This window comes from Hordeum vulgare, chromosome 3H, assembly GCF_904849725.1.
Source record: "Hordeum vulgare subsp. vulgare chromosome 3H, MorexV3_pseudomolecules_assembly, whole genome shotgun sequence".
NCBI lineage: Eukaryota > Viridiplantae > Streptophyta > Magnoliopsida > Poales > Poaceae > Hordeum > Hordeum vulgare.
In genome coordinates this window covers 416,970,296-416,991,323 of record NC_058520.1, presented here as the reverse complement: position 1 = coordinate 416,991,323, position 21,028 = coordinate 416,970,296, and the positions used below count along the sequence as shown (strand labels likewise).

General features: G+C 42.3%; 1 pseudogene; it reads left to right on the top strand.

The window, feature by feature from the left end:
* Positions 1-10,028: 10,028 nt before the first annotated feature.
* On the top strand, positions 10,029-11,889 carry LOC123440073 (annotated as a pseudogene).
* The last annotated feature ends 9,139 nt before the right edge of the window (positions 11,890-21,028 follow it).

Genomic DNA, 21,028 nt, shown 5'->3' with positions numbered 1-21,028 from the left:
GCCTTAGATATCGTCATGACTTTGTGCGGTTCTATCAGTTGCTCGATAGTAATTTGTTCACCCACCGTAATATTTGCTATTTTGAGAGAAGCCTCTAGTGAACACTATGGCCCCCGGGTCTACTTCACACCGTATTTTCAGCCTTACACTTTTTCTTCGTTGCACTTTCCGCCTTCAGATCTCACTTTGCAATCAATCTTGAAGGGATTGACAACCCCTTTATAGCGTTGGGTGCAAGCTCTTTTGTGTTTGTGCAGGTACTCTGGACTTGACGAGATTCTCCTACTGGATTGATACCTTGGTTCTCAAACTGAGGGAAATACTAACTACTCCTGTGCTGCATCGCCCTTTCCTCTTCAAGGGAAAAACCAACGCAAGCTCAAGAGACGATAGAAGATTTCTGTTGCCGTAGCACTCATCATCTACTTATTACTTCCCAATGCCTTCCTCTAAGCCCAATTAATGGTGAAGTGTCATGTAGTCGACGTTCACATAACACCACTAGGAAAGACAACATACATCGCATCAAAATATCGAACGAAAACCAAATTCACATGACTACTTATAGCAAGACTTATCCCATGTCCTCGGGAACAAAAGTGACTACTCACAAAGCATAATTATGTTCATGACCAGAGAGGTATAGAATAGCATTAAGGATCTGAACATATGATCTTCCACCGAGTAATCCAACTAGCATCAATTACAAAGAGTAATTAACACTACTAGAAACCTTACAAGTACCAATCGGAGTCGCGAGATGGAGATTGGTTATAAGAGATGAACTAGGGTTTGGAGATGAGATGGTGCTGATGAAGATGTTGATGGAGATGAGTCCCCTCCGATGAGAGGAGTGTTAGTGATGACGATGGTGACGATTTCCCCATCCGGGAGGGAAGTTTCCCCGGGAGGACGGTCCTGTCGGAGCTCTAGATTGGTTCTGCTCAAGTTCCGCCTCGTGGCGGCGGCGTTTCTTCCAGAAAGCCTCCTCCTGATTTTTTCTGGGATGAAACCCTCCTTATAGCAGAAGATGGGAGCCGGAGGGGCAACAGGGGGCCCACAAGCCACCCAGGCACGGCCAGGGGGGTAGGCCGCGCCTGGCAGGCTTGTGGCCTCCTCGTGGCTCCCCTCCGGTACTTCTTCCGCCGAGTAATTTTTATAAAATCCAAAATAATTGCTCGTTGATTTTCACGGCTTTTGGAGTTGCGCATAATAGGTATCTCAAACTTGCTCCTTTTTTTAGACCAGAATTCCAGCTGCCGGCATTCTCCCTCTCCATGTAAACCTTATAAAGTAAGAGAGAAAAGGCATAAGTATTGTACCGTAATGTGTAATAACAGCCCGTAAAGCGATAAATATAAACATAAAAGCATGATGCAAAATGGATGTATCAAGAAGCCTCCCCCACCTACGAAATTGTGCCCTTTAAAATACCAACTGGTATTATTGATTGTGTCTTGGCTAATCGATATGCAGGAGATAGACATCCAGGCGAACACTTGTTATATCTTTCACAACTATGCGCCTTCTTTAAGCTTGCACGTATATCGATGGATTTTGTTATGAGAAAGCTATTCTCTCTATCATTAAAAGATAAGGATTTGGATTAGTATAGGCTTCTTGATAACTCTCATTTTCTAAATTGGCAAGATCTTATGCCTCTCTTTTATGCAAATTTTTATTCTCTTCATGAAATACATCGAGACAGGAACTATATTTATAACTTTTGGTCTCATGATGGAGAAAGCATCGCTCAAGCTTGGCGGAGGTTGAAGTCCCTAATGCTCAAATGTCCCCATGAGCTCCCCAAGGAAATCATTCTTACAAATTTTTATGCAAGGCTTTCTCGTCAAGATAAAGAGATGCTCGATGCTTCCTCTGTGGGTTCTTTCACAAACGAAAGGATTGATGCTAAATGGGAACTCCTTGAAAGAATTCAACGCAATACTGAAGATTGGGAGATCGACAAAGGTAAAGAGTCACGTATAAATTATGAGTATGATTGCATTAAGGCCTTTGTTGAAACTGCAAGTTCTAATAAGTTTAGTTCTAAGATTGGGCTTGATTCTCAACTCCTTGTTGATTTCCTCAAATCTTTTGCTTCACATCTTAATATGCCTAAGGAGAATTGGATCAAGCATCATGAACCTTTTAAAGAGATTTGCAAAGAAAATGAAATTATTAATGATAATTGCAACATGCATGATCCAATTCCTGAAAATGAAGTTTTATATAAGCATGTTAATTTTTGTGGAGTGGATAGGCCTTGTGAAAGGCCTGTGATTGAATAAGAGAAGTATTGTAAGCAATATAAGCATGAAAGAGCAATCAATTGGGTTAGAGATTTAAATGAAATTGATAGAGAATTGTGTGACCTTTATACTTTTACTTGTGAACTTTGTGGTATAGAGGGTCACTTTAATTTACAATGCATGTACTTCCAAAACAGAATTGTTAACCAGTTGTGTGATAACATGATCACTTCTGATCTTTATGATGAACTTATGTTTCTTTTGATGTGTGAAGAGTTATCAGAAAAAACTTCTTGGCTAGATGATAATGCCTTAGGAATAAACAACACTTTGCAAAAATGTCATCTCTATTGTGTTGTTAATTGCCATGAAAATGATTACATAAGTAAGATTAGAAAGGAGGGAACTTTACCAAAGCATAAAAATGTCTCTTATGTTTCCACCAATAAAAAGGAGAGTTTCTCCCAAGTTTCCCCTATTGTTTCTAATGATAAAACAGAATATTTGGAGAAGCTTCCTCTCCAGCCACTCCCTCCTAAGGTGAAGAAGAATAAAAAGAAGAGGAGGAAGAGGAACAAGAGGGAAGAAGAATGGGTATCAGCCTGGCCTGAGCATATTCCTCGCATCAACTTTTATCCTAACAAACATAAATTTATGGAGGATGGTGAGCTTGATTGTTATTATATTGATGATAAGTCTGTGGGTACTATTGAAGATGATTTTGATTATGATATGCATGTTACTTATTGTGATTGGGAAGGTGATGATAATGCTACTTATGATCTTGAAAATCTTTTTGGTGCCAACTTTGAAAATGATGATATGGAAAGCTCTAAGCTTGGGGATGATAGTATTGCAAGTCCTTTACCCATTAGTGATGTGATAATTTATAATTCTTTTGCTAGTAAGAATAAAGACAACATGTTTACAAATATAGTTGCTAGCAATAATAATGCTCTTCTCTACCATGATGATGTTATAACTCCTATCTATAGTGATTGTAAAGATACCTATGACATAAGGAGAAATTATCCATGTGAAACTTGTCATAATCATGGAGGGAATTACTCCCTTGCTGAACACCATCTCCCCAATACACAATTAATCTATAGTGTTCAGGTTGTTTATGATAGTCCTACTCCCACTATTACCAATGAGAAAGATTATGCTTATGTGGAGAGTAAGAGTACCTTTTTGCATGTGGATCATGGTAACAATGATTTATGTGATACTTATATTGTTGAGTTTATTCATGATACCACTGAAAATCATTATGAGAAGGGAACATATGCTTATATATATTTCAATAATATCAAGTTCCCTCTCTTTATGTTGAAGGTTTTGAAGCTGCACTTGTTTTTCCTTCCTATGCTTATTGCTTTGTGCTTCAATGAATTATTCTATTGCAATATTCCTATGCATAGGAAGCATGTTAGACTTAAATGTGTTTGGTATTTGCTTCTTGATGCTCTCTTTTGTTCTACAACTCTTATTCCTACGAGAGCATCACTAAAATCTTAAGCCTATCTTTATGGCTATAAAGAAAGAGCTCTAGGGAGACAACCCTTGTTATCTTTACTTTGAGTTTTTTACTTTCAGTTTTTAGTGGTCTTGATGTGTGTTACCACTGTAGAAACATCATTGTATCTTTATTTTTAAGCTTTGTGCCAGGTTTTAGCCTCCGATTGCAAGAAATTTCAAAAGTTGTGACATGCTATCGAGAAACAAATTTTGTCTGCTTGATGGAAACATTCACCAAAAATCACCAGATCATATTTTTGATCTGAATTTTTTTAACAGTATGCTATATACAATTGTCTTTCTTGCGTATGTTTTGAGTTTTCTGATTTGAGTTGCAGAAGTGCCTTGAAAAAATTATTTACTACCTGATGGTCTGTTTTTCATAAATTCTGCCACGTTTTGCGTTTTCTACGTTTTGCAAATCTTAAGCTTGCTTTTTCTTTGCAAAAACTTTTTGGAAATCTTTATAAACAGTATCTCTTCATGAAAATATTTACTTCCATTGGAGAAAAATATATTTTATTATGTGTACTAACCACTCTAATCAGCTTATGATGAGTTATGTATGAAGGGAGTTTTCAAGTATGCGATGAAAGATGATGAAAGAAGATCCAGGAGTGTCAAACGCTCAAGCTTGGGGATGCCCCCATGTAACCCCAAGAAATATCCAAGGAGACTCAAGTGTCTAAGCTTGGGGATGCCCCCATGCATCCCCTTCTCCATCAACAATCATCAGTTTGTCCTTCTCCATGCTATATTTTTATCACTTCATATGTTATGTGCTATGCTTGGAGCATCCCGCTCTTTACTTTCTAGTCTGTTTTAGTTTTGCTTGCTGTTCATAACAAGTTGGACCCTAGCCTTATTTGTTTGGGAGAGAAACACACTCCACTCCACTCTAGAACACAACATGGGTTTTCATGCTTATCTTTTTGTGTGTTCTTTATCTTTTCATAGTTGATGTCATGCTTAGCTCTTAGTTTTCACGCTTTCTCTTTCTAAGAGCATTTATTTAGATGCTTTTGGAACTCTCTTGAGTTATCATCTTTATCTTGTTTAAAGAGTTGGCTTGTTGCACTGAGTTGTGTGTCTTGCATGAGTAGGTAATTGAGGTTGCTAATTAAGTGTAGAAATAACTTGCAACAGTTTTATGCTCTAAACCCATCTCCCACTTCTTGCACGCAAACACCATTTGGAGACATTCGAGTCACTGACAGCGAGAGCTCCTGCACATCTATGTTCTTACTTTGCTAGTTTCAATACTAGATATAGACTCTTGCTTGTTATTGTCTTGACTTGAATTGCATATCTTACTTGCTTTACTTTGAAGTTCTTATATGTGTGTTAGCATGTCACCACAGAAATTATTTGTGTTATCATTTACCTACTCGAGGATGAGCGGGAATTAAGCTTGGGGATGTTGATACGTCCCAAATGTATCTATAATTTCTGCTTGCTCCATGCAAGTTTTGGGTGATATTGCTATGTGTTTTGTACACTTTCATACCTTTTTCAACATATTTGGACTAACCTACTAACTCAGTGCCACCAGTGCCAGTTTCTGTCTGCTGATGTCCATTTTGCAGGGACTTTTACCCCAATTTACAGAGTCCCAAAAATTCTGAGAAAATATATAAAAATCAGCGTGAAGGAAGCTTCACGAAGCATCAAGGTGGGCCAGAGGGGAGCCAGGGCTCGCCAAGGCGGCCTCCCTGCGCGGGCACCCTCCTCGTCGCGCCACCAGGCCGCCTGGGTGGGGCCCACCTCCTCTGGTGCCCTACCTTGGCTCCTATTTTTACCCCCGTGGAGGAAACGCTGATTTCGGAACCCTTTTCTCCATAAGCAATTCCAATGTACGCCGCCATCGCCACCAAGTTTTGGGGGACCATAATTCCTGTGTCGGCACCCTGCCGGGACGGGGAAGTGCCCCCGGATCCATCTCCATTGACGTTGCTTCCTCCCTCCATGAAGCGGGAGTAGTTCCTCCTCGGGGCCGAGGTCTTCTACAGTAGCTATGTGGTTAATTATCTCTCCCATGATGTGATCTTGATTGTGATCATGGGCTATGTTAATCTAGGGTGATCCCATGATGTTTCCCCTTCTTGTATGTATTGGGTAGATGTACTCACTTGATCTTATCTAGTATAACCCCCGAGACCATGGTGATAGCGGTCTATTGGACATGGATTAGAAGAATATTTTCATGAGTGATTTCCTCTTTTGTGAATTGATTGAAGATTGCGACTCTCTTGGTGCTTGTCTTTGACTATCCTTGAGATATGTTGCTGTGATTGTGGTACTCTCTTTGGATGGCCGCGGTGACATTGCAAAATCCATAGATGAGAACTATGAACTCTGAGGTGTGCTTTTGTAGCCCTACATAATTCTCGTCCTCTCTTGATCACAAAGGAATGACCTCCGAGTACGTGTCCATTGCATGTTTTAGTGGAAATATCATGTGATTAGACTATGTTAATGTTGTTGGGAGTTGCCACTAGTGAAAGTATGAAGCCTAGGCCTTGTTTCTCACCATTGTTACACCGTCTATGCTCACTTTTGTCACTTGCTACCTTGCTGCCATTTTTATTTCATATTTACAATACCTTGTTTTACCATCCATATCACTTGTCTTTTAACATCTCTTCGCCGAACTAGTGCACCTATAGAACTGACAATTGGATTAGGTGGGTTGCGGATACAAGAGACTTCTTGTATCTTAATTGCACGGTTGCTTGAGAGAAACCATCTTCAACCTCTACTTCCGTGAGTTCGATAAACCTTAGGTCATCCATTTGAGAAAAATTGTTGTTGTCGTGCAAACCTCTATGCTTGTAGGCCCAACATAGTCTACAAGAATAGAAGCATGCGTAGACATCAGGCCTTCAACACCTTTGCTGGACCAGGAAGGACGCGACCATCCGAGGTTGGTGGAAGGTCAGGCGCGACCGTCGGAGGCTCACCGTGGATGGGCTTCAACAAGCACACATGGAAGACGTCTTGGATGTGCGCCCGGTGGTTGCTGTAGGCGGTAGGCGACGATGTCGACGCGTTCCAACACATGGAACGGACCAGCATAGCGAGGACCCAGCTTGCGCTTGGCGCGGGGGTCGAGTGACTGCGTAGAGCGGTGGAGAAGCCGCATCCACATCCAGTCGCCCATTGTATACTCCGCCTCTCGATGGTGGGCGTCATAGTATTTCTTGGACAGCTGCTGGGACTGGAGAAGATGCTGGAGCACCTCGGCAAGGATATCCCGGCCTCAAAAAGGGCGTCTGGCGCCTTAGTCTGAGTCGTCTCAGGTTGGAACGACAGCATGGGAGGTGGATGACGACCGTAGACCACCTCGAAGGGGGTGGCACGCAGGCGGGAGTGGTAGGAGGTGTTGTAGCAGTACTTCGCCCAAGAGATCCAATCCACCCAAGCCCGAGGGCGATCACATGTAACATAGCGTAAGTACGTAGCAATCGCCTTGTTGACCACCTCAGATTTACCGTTGGTCTGTGGATGAAATGTCGTGCTGAGGCGTAATTTGATGCCTGCCATCCGAAAAAGATCCTGCCAAACATGGTCGATGAACACCGGGTCACAGTCGCTGACAATCGAGGATGAAAACCTGTGAAGGTGGACGATGTCGTTGATTAAGGCATGCGCGACCGAGGTGGAGGAGTAATCTCATCTGTGACGGAGATCGTCGTGATCTGGCACGAAAAGGCGCCGGCCATGGAGGAGTAATATGTCATCCAAGTGCCACGGCGCCGGCAAGTCGCCCTGAGCGAGGCGTTGCTGAAGGAGTATGTCGGAAAGAATATCTTTAGCTGTTGCAAGAAAATGTATACAAATGAGTCCCTTCAGGGGGCACTTAAGTTGGTACGCCAATTAGCACTGAATAAGAAGTCCCTTCAGGGAGCACCTACGTTCTGTGCGCAAACGGTCCAACAAAGGCAAAAGAACGCTCTCTATATAGGCAGACCCAATGGATTTCCAGCTCGTATACCTACGGTTTTCTAAGGTCTTTCGTCATAATAATCCAGCTGGGAATCTGGTTTGATAGATTAGAAAAATATATTAAAATAAGTTTGATATCATTGTCTAGGGATATTTTCTAATGCTATTAAATTATGTAAAATGCTCAGCAATTGTATAAAGTTTACAAATACAAAAATTAATTGGAATTTTAAAATTTGGACTTTTTAAATACTTTTTTACAAAAAAATGTGCATGTATGCAGAAAATTACAATTTTCGAAACTTGTATCTACAATACTTTCTTGTACTTTAACAATGTTGATGAATGTCAAAAAGAGATCAATTTTTTGGAAATATTCTCCGATCTTAGAACATATTCAAAAATTATAATAATGTGTCTTAATGAATTTAAAACATTAAATAAAATAAAAAAGAATGGTAAAGGGAAGACAAACGAAGTAAGGACATTAAAATGCTAAGAATGCAAAAAATAATACTACACAAAGGACAGTCTAATGAACAAAAACATTAGCAGACTAATTTAAACAACAACCCAAAAGTCCCACCAAATAAACGATAATGGCCTGGCCAATGGATCAGTTTTCTATGCGTCATCCACGCATTTTGAGCAAAGGGCATCAGACAATTTATTTAGCTATCTTTGCGAGCCTTAAGTTTTGCATCGTTTGGTGCTACTCATCGACACTTAATACCCTAATAATTTCTAAAAACTTTTAAGGATAATAAACGTGTTTATATGTTGCAAATTATAATTGTTAATCGCATTAAAAAAATATTTGTGTCGAGAAATAATTTTATTTTAATAGTTATATCCAGTTTTAGAAAATAATTTAAAATCTTTTGGTTCAAGAAACAAGTATTCAGGCCCATATAAAAATGGTCATGTAAAAGAAATGGTCTATACGTAGGAAGAAATGTATTCAAGTGTTGCAAGAAAAGATTCACCCATAAGAAATTAACCGTTTATGTGTTGTTTCAAAAATGTTCACTTCTAACAAAAATATTTATAAATTTGTGTTTTGCTAGTTTATATATACAATTGTTCAAAATTATGTGAAAAAGTATTCGTTGTGAAAATAAAATGAGTGCATATGAAAATGCTCTTGTAATATTTAAAAGCATAATCTTCTAAGAAATGTTCTGTATGCCGGACATATATCTTTAGTTGTTGGAAGAAATTTACGCCCATAGAAAATTAAATATCCACGGAGATGGAATAAATATTCTTGCATTTGTTTCCAAAAAAATTAATTTTATCAGAATCACATTTTTACAATTTTTTGGTTTTTTGCAGATGCTTTTTTGTATTTAGGATTTTTTATGAATTCACATTTTTTTTAATTCCTGAAAGAAACAAATTCGTGGAATTTTCTAAAATCACAATAAAATACTAAATACGTGATTGTTTTTAAAAATGTGTTGTTGTTTTTCATATTTCTAACTATTTTCACTTTCTTAAAAAAAATCTTGTTTTTTGTAATCCATGAAGATGTTTTTTAATAAAATCTCTGAGAAACTGAAACAGTAGCTACTGGTTTTTTCCCAGCCATCAAGCGAGCGAGGTGACGTAAGCCACGCCCCACTTATCTTGTGTGTGAGTGTTGATGCTCCTGGGCAAACCGGCGCGTGCAGCGCATCCCCTCTTCTCCTACCGGACCGGCCCATCGATCAGCCTTTTTCGTTCTGTTTCGAAATAGTAAAAAGCAAGATGCACCCGCAACCGCATGAGGTTGAACTCAGGACCAACTAACTTGTCCGTGAAAGTTTCAACTGCACAAACGACATGGACAATTGCTGGTTACTCAACATTTACTTTTGTCCTTATCTGTCTACGTATAATTTCTTCCTGATAATAAAGCACCTAGTGCTTCTGTCGTACTCTCTCCGGTCTTTTTTACTCCGCATATTATATTTTGGTCAAGTCAAACTTTACAAAGTTTGAGCAAATTTATATTACAAATATCAATATCTATAATACCAAATATATACATTATGAAACTACATTTCGTAAAGAATCTAACAGTATTGATTTGGCATAGTGAATGTTCATAATTTTTTTAATAAATTTGGTCAAAGTAGAGATATTTTGACTTTGGACAAAACTTATACGCAGACTAAAAAGGACCGGAGGGAGTACCTCGCGACATTTTTGCAAAAAGGCCCCTTGCTTTTCCGGTATTCAATCCGCAGTACGTTTCTAAATTAAAAACGTTTCGGATTTACATAACCCCCTTCATCTCCCGCACCCACGAGTTGCCCCCGCGAGCAGCCGCGCCGCCCTGCCTCCTGCGCCTCCCCGCTCTCCCTGCCTCTCCTTGCGCCGCCGCAGCTCGCGCCGGCAGCCGCCCCCGTCGCGCGCCTCGCGTGCCAGTCCCTCCGGACGCCGCAGCCGCGTGCTCACCGAGCACCTCCGCCCTGGCGTTGACCCTGTCTCCCGATCCAATCTTGACCTCCAGCGCACCGCCACCTCCTGCCCCGCCCCGACTAACCCCGGCGACACTCGATCCGGTGTTGCGCCGGCCGGCGATTGGGAAGACCAAGACGGTGTCCCTGCTGCGGCAGCTCTACGACGCCGGCCACCGCTCCTTCGGCAAGAACTATGTCCAGGAGTTCGTCACCAAGGCGCCGCAGGTGAGGACACCTCCTCCAGATTTTACTGGATTGGATTGGATTGGGTGGCTGGATCCCCGTCTGTTTGCTGGTTGCACAGCAACAAGGTGAGATCGCTACTAGGTATGGTCAGTGTCTCACAATATTTTCCCCTTCGATTCCCTCAGTGACGGCCACATGAGAACCTCGGACGACCGGCGGACGTCGGTAGGGGCGGGCTCGGGCGGGAGGCGCGGTCGGTTGGACGACGGAGAGGTAGCCACTCACCACAGGAGACAGAAAAGTGCTTTTCCTGTCTACGCATGGAGAACCGGCACAACTATGTGCGCAGGACGGCTGGGCTCGCTGCTAGATTCTTCATTAACCCTGCCACTAGCCAGCAAATGTTTCCGGTCTTATTCTAGCTGGTTGCGCTGACCTCAAGACTGAATTGAGTCAATCTGACTTGTTTGATTAGCGCTTGGCAGCCAAGATACTGAAGGTTGTCACTGTCTCTCATGGTGGAGAGGATGGCTTCAACCAAGCCATTGAGATATCTGTTGAAGTCCTTTCCAGTGTCAAGTTTATCCAAGAAAAGAAGTTGATTGGGAAGTACTTTGAGGAGATAAGCCTAGACACTGGGAAGTATGTTTTTGGTGTGGATGACACCATGTCTGCCCTTGAAATGGGTGCAGTTGAGACACTGATTGTGTGGGAAAATCTTGATATCAATCGATACATCTTGAAGAATTATGCTACTGGAGAAACTGTGGTAAAGCACTTCAACACGGCACAGGAAGCAGATTCGAGCAATTTCGAGGATGAGGCAACATCTGCAGACGTGGAGGTGGTTAAGAGGACCTTGCTACTGGAGTGGTTCGCGGAAAACTATCGGAAGTTTGGTTGCGCGTGGAGCTCATCACGAATAATGCGGAGGAAGGATCTCAGTTCTGTATGGGCTATGGTGGGATAGGAGGGACCCTCAGCTACCGGGTTGACTTAAACGCTTACGAAGACACATCTGATGAGGAGTATGATGAAGGCTTTGAAGAGCAACCAACTGAAACTCCAGTGCATTCAGTCCGTGAGGAGCCTGTCATAGCCCGGAACCAGAACCAGAACGCGCCGCAGCAGGAGGCCCGGAAAAATTAAGGTTTGTACTAAATTGTGGCAGCTCCTCCCTTATACAAATGATCATTTTTAATGTTTGGTTTGATTTTCTAATTTGAGGGAAACAAGGAAAAGAGTTAAGAAGCGATGATCATCATGATTAATTATCATGTGACGAACCATACTCCTGATGCATAAGTGAAGAAATCCTCTCAGCAAGATTGGGAGGAAGGCTGCATTTCTGATCTCCAACAGAAGATTATCCTATTTAGCATCGCTTGTGTTAGTTTTAATAATCATAGATTCATAGCTATAATTTAGTATTAATCATCTCTTGTGTGAGGCTTGAACTTCCGTGTTAAATTTCAGCTGCAGCTATACTCTATTTTTCTTAATGAAGTTGTGATATCAGCACTATATTTATGTTTGAATGGATGTATCAGTGCGTCATCACGCTTGAAATAAATCCAGTGTGCGTTTATCTGCCATACCAATAGTCCTGCCATTTGGGAATGCATTTTATTTCTTTGAAAATTACTGACTTAGTACTTAAGATGGTGGTTTTTTTCTCCCGTTGCAACGCACGGGGCCTTTTGCTAGTGCCCTTTATTTTGTGTAATGTTTTCCTGATTCTTTTCTGTTTTACTTTTATTTTTATAAAAATGCGTGAAGTTGTTTCAACTCGATGATTTTTTAAAATATTATGAAGTTCTTTTTCAGTTTTGATGAATTTCCATTCAAATTCAACTGAACATTTTTTCAAATTCAATGAACTTTTTACAAACCCACTGAAAAAAATGAAAATTCAGTGAACCTTTTGTCAAAATCCATGAACTTTTAAAAAAAATCGATGACCTTTTTTCAGATTTGATGAACTTTTTTTAAAAATCCATGAAATTGTTTAAAAAAAATTATGCATATTTTCAAATTTGATGAACTTTCGTCAAAATCCATGATCATCTTTCAAATTTGATGAACTTTTTCTCAAAGTCCATGAAGTTTTTTTAAAAACATCGATGAACTTTTTTCAAATTTTATGAACGGTTTTCAAAATCCATAAACTTTTTAAATATTCGGTGAACTTCTTGTCGAAATCCATGAAGTTTTTCAACTCGATGAATTATTTTGCAATTTTAAATAATTTTTTCAAATCGACAAACTTTTACCAAAATTAATGCACCTTTTAAATTGGCAAACTTATTGTTTGAAATCAATGAAATTTTTGTAAACTGATGAACATTTTTCAAATTAGTGATTTTTTTCAAATTTCAAGAACTTTATCCTAATTTTTTGGAACTTTTTGCAAATTCGTGAAGTGTTCGCAAATTTCTATATTTCTTTTCAGTTTACACGAACCTTTAAATTTTATTAACTTTCTTCAAATTCACATTTTTATTGTGGATTCATTTTTCATTTTTTTTCATTTTACCATAAAATATTCTGCATAACAGGTTGGTAAATAATAAGAAGGTTTTGTCATTCGAATCGACATCGGGACAGTTCGACCTTGTGGCTATGGTCGTTGGTTTGGGTACACGCAGGCACGGATCGACTCCTGATTCTTCCATATTTTGAACCCTTTTTTTCGATAACGTTCCTCGCTCCTCACTGTGTCTTCTGGGCTAGCCCATTACACGAGGCATGCGAGTGTCAGTATCGCTAGCCGGCGACCTCAGCATCGAACAAGAGCACCCTGCTCCGTGGAGCTCCTGCCGCTCTTTGCTGCACGGAGTCCTGCGTCGCGGAGGGGGGTGCCACAACTGGGCTGGCCCAGCTTCGTTTCCATTTTTCTTTTACTTTTTTCCTTTTCTGCTTATTTCCTTTTTTGGTTCGTTTTTCTTACCTTTTTCCTTTTCTTTTGGAACCATGAACAAATTTGGAATCGCGAACAATATTTTTGTACCTTTTCTTTTGAAAAATCGTGAACAAATTTGTTACTTGTTTATTCTTTTTTGTGTTACTTTTTTCCCTTTTTTGTTACTTTTTCCTTTTTTGTTACCTGTTCTTTTGAAAAATCATGAACAAATTTTGAAGCACGAACAATGAAACGAACAATTTTTGAATCTTTAGAACAAAATTTTAAGAAGGAGAACAATTTTGAAAAACCCAAGCAAATTTATAAATGCGAAAAAATTTAAAGCACGAACATTTTTTCAGTTTTGAGAACAAATTTTGTAACCGAGAAATTTTTACAAAAAACCCGAATAAATTTGGAAGAGCGAACACATTTTTAAAGCATAAACATTTTTTGAATCTTGAGAACAAAATTTTGAAACGGAGAACAATTTTCAAAATGCCTGAACAAATATTGAAGTACGAATAATTTTTAAAGCATGAATATTTTTTAAACTTGAGAACAAATTTTAAAAACTAAGAACAGTTTTGAAAAATCCTGAACAAAATTGGAAACGCGGACAATTTTAAAAGAACACGAACATATTTCTAACTCATGAACAAAATTTAAAAATTATGACTTTTTTTATAATGAGAGCATTTTTTGAAATACGATCATTTTTACAATCTTTTGGTTTCTTGCAGATGCTTTTTTGTATTTAGGATCTTTTATGAATTCACGATTTTTCTAATTCCTGAAAGAAACAAATTCGTGGAATTTTCTAAAATCATAATAAAATGCTAAATATGTGATTTGTTCTTAAAAATGTGTTGTTGTTTTTTCATATTTCTAACTATTTTCAGTTTCTTAAAATAATCTTTTTTTGTTTTTTGTAATCCATGAAGATGTTTTCTAAATAAAATCTCTGAGAAACTGAAAACAGCAGTTATTGGTTTTTTCCCATCCATCAAGCGAGCGAGGTGACGTGAGACACAAAAAACTGTCTTATCTTGTGAGGATGTGTGCGAGTGTCTTATCTTGTGTGCGAGTGTTGATGCTCCGTGGGCAAACCGGTGCCTGGAGCGCATCCCCTCTTCTGCTACTGGACCGGTCCATCGATTTGCCTTTTTCGTTCTATTTAAAAATAGTAAAAAGTAAGATACGTCCGCAACCGCATGAGCTTGAACCCAAGACCTACTAACTTGTCTGTGAAAGTTCCAACTGCACTAACGACATGGACAATTGCTAGTTAGTGAACATTTACTTCCGTCCTTATCTGTCTACGTATAATGCCCTTTATTTTATTTAATGTTTTCATGTTTCTTTTCTGTTTTACTTTTATTTTTATGTAAATGCTTGAAGTTGTTTCAAATCGATGATTTTTCGTAAAATTATGAAGTTCTTTTCAATTTTGATGAATTTACAATCTGCGTCCCCGGCTCACTTGTGGTTATCTCATTCCCACACCTTTTACTTTCTCCAATTCATACATGCCCATTTTGATATGTCTTGTGATAGTTAGAATATAATTGCTTAGTTGCGCCTACATTTTCATATCTTGTGATATTGTTTGTGCTTGCTAGTTTCTTTATGTGCCTATCTTGTTTAGTATAGGTTGTTGGTGCACTTACTTGAGCCTGGCATATTTAGGATTTATGCTTGAAAAATATTCGTTTACTTTAATTCCGCATTAGGATAAGCAAAATCCGTAAAAGTTTCAAAACACTTATTCACCCCCTCTTGTTGTCATCTCGGTCCTTTCAACGTCTCTCTTCCTTGCCCGATGCCTCTCGCTGCTGGTGGCGCACGCCTCCCATTCCGGAGTGCGTGTGCGAACCGGCACGGGCACCAACGCCCAACGCTGCTTGCGTGGAGGAGTGGCTAGCGGGTGAAGGAGATGGCGGGGGGCGGTGCAGACTGCATTGTTCTGACAAAGTTGCCCGTGGGCCGGGAGGGTTCATCTCCGGCGTCCGTGCTGCACCGGAGCGGGAGCTGCGGTGATGCTACAGATCCAGAGCTACCGCCGGTGTCCACCTTGAACCGCTCCAAGGCAATGCTGAGGGGCAGCTCCTCCTTGTAATCGAGATCGAAGCCAGTGTGGCTGTGGAGCTCGACATTTTATTGAATTGGATTGGATCGGAGAAGGAGAGAAGAGGACAGAGAGAGGGTGTGTGGGAGTGAGCTAGGATTTTGGAGCGGGGCGTCGGGCTTGGTATTTTGTGGGACAACGGTGTGGTCGATGGTGAGCCGGCCTGTCAGCTAGCATGTGGCCGACGCGCCTAGGCATGACACAGACGCCCCACATCCTCCTAAATTTAAGCTAGATATGATGGGTCTAGGACAACTCGGCGTTTGAGGCCGGTTTGAGGTGTCCATGTGGGTCAATTTTTTGGGACTGGTTAGCCAGCTCGAGCATTTGAGACAGGTTTGGAGCGTGAGGATGTGGATGCTCTAAGGATAATATAAGGAGTTCGGTTGAATCAGTTTTCCTTCTCTTTTTTGTCCATTTGTTAACCGATTGCAGATGCGTATGTTTGAGGAGGATTTGAGGTTGGAGGTTGTAGATGCTTTAAGAAATTCATCTATGATTAACCAAACCGTAATTCATGCACTATGATGAACCAAATCGTGTGTGGTATGGAGCGGTCGTTGTAGAAGAATGTGGACGTCTATGCAACGACCTCCGCTATCAAATGTTAAATGTCATGATGGATGGTCATCGTGAAATGACAACAAAATGCTACACACGCCATTATATGTGGGCAGAATCGACAAATCTAACTTATAGACCCAACTAATTTATAAAGTAAACTGTATGCAAAAGAAAGTCATACGTCTATTTTTTTCATGTGATGTCCGATAGTCAGGCATCACACTACACTGTGTAACGTTTGACATATGAGCACTACACGGTCAGCGTGGCATACGGGGTCACACTTCTGATTATGTGTGTCTAGATGAAATGAATCACACTACATTGTGTGGCTCCTATGTGAAAGGAGTCACACTATCTTATATTAAAACCATTGTAATTTTTAGAGAAAAGTATATTTTCGGTCCCTGAAGTTCCCCAAAAGTATAGACTAGCACCCTCAAGATTTCTTGGTATACATTTGGTTCTTCAAGTCTCAAAACTGGATAAGTTCGATCCAAAAGCAGATTTTGAACGCGTTGACCAGGGTTTGACCATATTTGACTAGCTTGATCGGGTTTGACCGATGAACAGTAAATTCTAAAAAAATAGCAAGCAAATTTAAAAAATTGTGACAACCAACATGCTTGGGTGCGCTAGGTGCGTGCAATTTTTTGTGGTGAAATAGCATCTGAGGAGCTCTAGCCAAAAAATTAGGTTTTTTGTTAGCCAAAATTTGATTTTTCACCACGAGCTCCTCAAATGTCGAAACACCACACAATTTTTCAAGCACCTATCGCATCCGAGCATCTTGGTTGCCAACCCGATCACCGTGCATAAGATCTGGTTTTGCACCAAATGTAACCGGTTTCGAGATTTGGAAGACCAAATGTATACCAAAAACTGCTAAGGGACCAAGTCTAAACTTTTGCGGAAGTTGAGGGACCAAAAGCATACTTTTCCCTAACTTTTAATATGTGCATCCAATAAAAACGTGTCTTATACGAATGTTGTGTATGTTATGTGTTCTACACAGTGGTGACATTTTCATGTATGTTAGGATCAAATTTCTTGATGAAAACTCTGTTACAAAAATGCATCAAATTATAGCTGACCGAATTTCTTAAGACTTACAAACTTGGTATGATAATCATTGACCTATAGCTCTTATACATTTGCATCCTACCTGAGTTTTACAATATATAATGTGTACGCTCACGCCATGACCATGCTTGCAATGTTAGTCATCTTTAACATGTTCATGTCTTGCATCTAAATGACTAACATGATATAAATGAATTTCTGTTACAGAAAATTGCATTTTGTAAGATACATAGTAAGTAATCATGGCATCATATGAATATGATATAATTATGAAAGTTGGAAAATTTTATGTCCACTTTAAGTCCATGTCATTTTCATACCCACTAAATATATGCGTCACTATGTTTTAGGACAATAAAGTATCGAAGGCAATCTTTTGCGAGATTGACATTTGTTAAATTCACCAAGTCCGCGGATGTCAGCAGAACTTTGCATTTTGTAAAGTGCATAGTAAATCAACCATGCTTCATGTCATGTTATGTAATTTTCTGTAATAGAATTTCATTTATATCATGTTAGTCACTTTTACTATGGATCTTACAAAATGCAACTTTCTGTAACATAATTTCATTTATATCATGTTAGTCACTTATATGCAAGACTTAAACATGTTAAATATGATTAACATGGCAAGCATAGGCATGGAGTGAACGTTCACATTATGTAGTGCAAAACTCATGTAGGATGCAAATTCATAAGAGTTATAGGTCAATGGCTATAATTATTCTAAGTTTGTAAGTCTTAACAAATTCAATCGGTTATACTCTGATGCATTTTTGTAACATAGTTTTCATCAAGACAACTGATCCTAACATAGATGGAAATGCCACCATTAGGTAGAATACGAAAAATACACAACATTAATATAATGTACGTTTTTATCAAATGCATGGATTAAAAGTTAAAACAATTTTAATATTAGATAATGTGTCTCCTTTCACCGACGCACCACACAATATAGTGTGGCTTCTTTCATCTAGACGCCACACAATCAAAAGTATGACTCCGGGATGCCACGTTGGACACAGGTGTAATGTCCGTACGTCATACCTACACAGTATAGTGCGACGTCTTGCTTTCGAACGCCATACAAAATGATTAGACATGTGAATTTTTATTTACATACACATCATTGTAAATAATTTACGTCTATAAATCAATTTTGTCTATTTTGCGGGATATGTGCGCGTGGGCAACAAGACCAATAGCGACCATCATGCCGACAGCACTTTGACTCGCAAACCTGGATCCGAAAACTTCAACATTTATGCGCACAACTAGGCAAGATTCCTCTACAAAACACCCTACAGACCGGCAAAAGCACGGGGTGAACTGAAAAATATTGCAGCACTTGACTTGACACTCGCCTTTGATCACCATTGCATTATGGAATCCGTTTGCCCATCCAACAGTAAATCTTACAAAGCTCTACACACACCTATGCAAAACGAAGTGAATGAAGAAATGATGGATGGCACCACGAAGGAATCGTGCGGGAACCAACTCATAGGCCGGACGAGCGGGGCACCTTTTCACTGATCCCTCTCCTTTTGTAACGTTGCGCGTGTCGCCAGCCAGAATGACGAGATCCGATGGAGAGACCGGAGAATAGGGTTGACATCCTCCCCTTACATCGCGTGGACCTCTGGAGCATGTGGCCGAGGCCCGCACATGCGTGGCGCGCCAATGGCGATGGCCGATGCCGTGCATGGATCTCGGCGCCGGGACGCGTTTTCGCCTCGGGTTCTATCTTGCGCACAGCTCGCCTGCATGCATGCATGCATATGCATGTCTGCATGCGGGTGCGCGCCGGACGGACGGACGAAACGAGTGGACAAGACAACAACATGCGTGGGCGTGGCGTCACAGCCAGCCCAGGTACTGTGTCGCTCGAGGCCTTCACACACGGATAAAATTTACTGTATGTCACAGAATTCCAACCCGCGTAGTTCTATCCGTTTTTTATCCGTTTGGATCGATCGCCCGCTCCGTGTCCATCCGTTTTTCTTTTTAGATCGATTGCGCACATGTGACCCATTTCAGACCAACTCCATCGCACGATCTCAAACGGACGTCCCGTTTGTTTGGATTTTGTTCGTTTGAGACGGTAATGGATTCGCTCATGTCTGTTTCAGTCCGTTGGGTCGTTCGTGCGTCCATCGCGGGCCGCATCTCAAATCATGTCCGTGTTGGACGTGATAAAAAAATAAAAAAACTTAACTCAAAAGTGAATAAACGCAGTTAAAAAACTTAAACATAATAACATTAACATAAAAAAAGACCCAGTTTTCACGGTCACAAAACGGTCCAGTTTGACATAATTAACATAAAAAAGAGCCCGTCGATGCCATGGCCGTCGCCGTCTTCACTGGCCGCCGGTGTCGTCTCGCTGGCGAAGTCGAGGTAGGCCGGCAGCGTCCACAGGTGGGCCGGAGGTCCCTGGTGCGCGGGGCGGGCTGGAAGCTGGCAGGTGCGTGCAGCACCTCCTCCCGTGGCGAGGCCTCCCGCTCCGGTGACCACGGCGGCGTGGGGCACCAGTTCACGCCCCCACTGCCTGCGCCATCTCAGGCGCCGTGCATGACCAGCTCCATTGCTCGCCCACAAGATCCCGAGGGAACGCGGTCACCTCCTCCTCCTCCATCTGCTCGGGGATGGCAACGTCGCCGGCCGCAAAGAGGGCCATCGCGCAGTCTAGGCCCGGCCATTGGTGCTCATCATGCGTCATCATGGAGTCCTCCATGACACGCTGCATGAGCCGGGCCTCCTCCTCCTCCGTCATGCGAGGAGGTGGATGTGGTGACGGAGACGGGGAAGGCGACGGCGTGGGCGTGAGGCCACGCACTCGTGTACGCCCGCGCACCTCCCGTAGCCGCCGCGGCCCCGAGGCCGTGCCGACGAAGTAGGAGGCGCGCCGCACGTCGTGCTCGTCCCTGAGCCACGTGTCCCAGAGGGTGGAGTCCGCGGCGTACTTGTCGTCGTAGTACAGGTCGTCGGGGAGGAGGCGGCGGCGGCGCTCGATCTCGTCGCGGCGCGCACGGCCACTCGTCGACACCGGTGGAATCGGGACCCGGTCGGCGGAGAGGTGACACGCGTTGGGGAGGTGTACGTCGCTCCACGGGACCGACGTCCTCGTCTCCCAGTAGCGCCAGCATACCTCAGCGCTGAGGTACTGCCGGTCGCGCTGGCCGGCGGGCCGATGGTGAAGGGAGCCGCGGCGGAGGCACGACGCGGTGGTGATGCGGCCTCCTCCTTCACGGAGCCGCGGCGGCGTCCTGACGAGGAGCCAGCCTCGCGGTCGTGCTTCCCCTTGCGACCGTAGTTCCACAGGCCCATGGCTGCGAGGTGGGCGGCCAACGAGTTTGAGTAGGCTAGGGTTTGGCTGTCGGGTTTCGAGGAGGCCGTCGGGTGGCGATGGGAACTGTGGACGACGACCGGTCCACGGCTTCCCCATTTAAGAAGGACTGCGACCGTTCCCTGGGCGGATGACAGGCGGGCCCGGCCGCTCGTGCGCATTGATGTGGGCGGGTGGGAGGTAGTTAGCCGCCTCACACCGTTTGATGCCGCCGCGACCCAAACCCCGCGCAAGTTTGCGCTCGAAATGGGTCGTCCCGGACACAAAACGGACAAGATGGGTCCAGACTGTCTCGCGCTGGGCCGACATGTTTGCCCCTTTTACCCCAAACGGACGGGGCCAGACAGGATGGGGTCGCGCGATGGAGTTGGCCTTATGTCCACGCATTAGATAAAACAGGCCAGCATATATCAACGCCCAAGAGTTCATACCAGCACAATGCTAACGGCCGGCATACATTGCCAGCCTACATTAAAAATTACACACATTTCATGCTGGCACACATGCCATCACACCAAAAGGGGCGGGAATTCGACCACGCCATGTCGGCCCGTGGTCATGCGAGCACACTTGCCCGCGCTCGGCCGTCCTGGCTTTGGGTCTCATCTGGATCGTACGCACCAGCCGCTGGCGCACCTTCGAAGATCA